Source organism: Rosa chinensis, chromosome 1, assembly GCF_002994745.2.
Source record: "Rosa chinensis cultivar Old Blush chromosome 1, RchiOBHm-V2, whole genome shotgun sequence".
NCBI lineage: Eukaryota > Viridiplantae > Streptophyta > Magnoliopsida > Rosales > Rosaceae > Rosa > Rosa chinensis.
This window is the reverse complement of record NC_037088.1, coordinates 58,241,283-58,243,270: the sequence shown is the minus strand read 5'-3', so window position 1 is coordinate 58,243,270 and position 1,988 is coordinate 58,241,283.

The window sequence follows — 1,988 nt, the reverse complement described above, 5'->3', positions numbered from 1 at the left end:
AGGGCCAATCGTTGTTTGCTGCAAGTGAGATTAGAATCCGGACAATATTAATCTTTGCCACAGGTGCAAAAATCTCCTCATAATCAATCCCATAGCGTTGTGTATATCCTTTGGCAACCAACCTCGCCTTGTATCTATTAATAGTTCCATCTGCATTAAGCTTCATAGTAAATACCCAACGACATCCTATAGTCTTCTTTCCAACTGGCATAGGTACTAGCTCCCATGTTGCATTCTTTTGAAGAGCTTCCAATTATTCATTCATCGCCTTTGTTCATTTTGGATCCATCAATGCTTCATGCACGTTACTAGGAATAGATACAGTAGATAATTGATCAACAACAAGTGCATGTGACCCAGAAATCCTATGGTTAGACATAAAATTACCTATTGGGTATTTAGCTTCAGCTTTGATATCTGGTTCATATTGTTTCTTAGGAATTCCCTTGGTAACCCTTTGTGATTTCCTAGGTTCTATACTTTCTAACCCAGAAGATTCATTAAAGTTTAGGGGTACCTGAGGAGGATCATTCTGACCGGGATCTTCAGTTGGTGATGCAGAAGGGGGAATATCTTGTGTGTGAGCTTTAGATACGTCTTGATTTTGATTCAAACTATCCAGAAAAGTCGTCTCTTCTATCTCGGAATTCACAACACTCTGTTTGGCAATTACATTTTCTGTTTCGGAATTCACAACACTCTGTTCGGCAGTAGCATGTTCTGTTTCGGAATTCGCAACACTTCCGTTTGGCAGTCGCATTTTCTGTTTCAGAATTTGCAACACTTCGTTCGTCAGTCGCATTGTCTGTTTCGGAATTCACAATGCTCTGTTCAGCAACTGCATTTTCTGTTTCCGAATTTCTACCCTCAAATCTATCATCTAAATTTTCCAAGTCTTCAAAGATATCAAAATCAATAATAGAACGAGGATTCCCTTCACAATCTCTCTCCCCCTGAAGGGAAGATTGAGAAACTCCCTATGAGTAATAAGGCTGGGATTTCGTCTTCCCATAAAAGTTAGGCAAGCTTTGGATTGTTGCTGGTCTAATCTCAAAACGCACTCCTTCAGGAATAGGAGCCACGACTATGCAAGATGATGTTGTGAGTGCAGTAGGAGCCGTGAACTCCTTCAATGCTTTTGTTTCATCTTCTGCCATTGGAACCGCAACTTGTTCTTGAGTTCTTGCTTGCCTTAAAAGTCTTCTACGAGTTCGTTCAATCTCCGGATCGTATACAATGATATCTAAATTCTGGGATCGACGACCTTGCATAAACAAAATTCAAACCTACAAGAAAAACAAACAAAAAATAAGTAAAAGAAAAGAAAAAAACTATACAAAAATTAAGTATGGCACAACTGACAAATCAAATTGAATTAAGTCAGTCCCCGGCAACGGCACCAAAAACTTGTTGTCAATTTTAATTTAGTACTCGCAAGTGCACGATTCAATTGTAGGATAGATGTGCAAGCACGAGGTCATTCCCTCAAGGACTGATTGAAACGATTTTGCAATGACAAGTGTGCTTTACTTAAGTGAAACAAACTGATTTTTATGATGTGATTGAGGTTTAATTAAAGAAAGGAAAACTGAAATTAAAAACAAGAATGAGCAATGAGATTTAAACTCTAAAGAAAGCAGATTATGAAGATGCTAAAGCATTGAATCCACCACCTAATACTTCTATCCTATTCTCTAGTTGATAACAATTGAATTCCCTTGATTTCATGCGAAAGATTTCCGTACATAAGCCTTATTGATCCCGGACATATGCTAAAGTTCTTCTAACCTATGAATTCCAACTTGTTGAACATGTATAGAACTCAAATAGCCAAACTATGATTTACTCCACTTAATGATCAGGTTCAAGCAAACATGTTCAACTCCATTAAGCACAAAAGAACTAGGAAACCATGCAAACAAGAATCTCGACTATGATCAAGCACTTGTATTCTTAATCACAACTCTTTAATCACAAGATTGAATGAT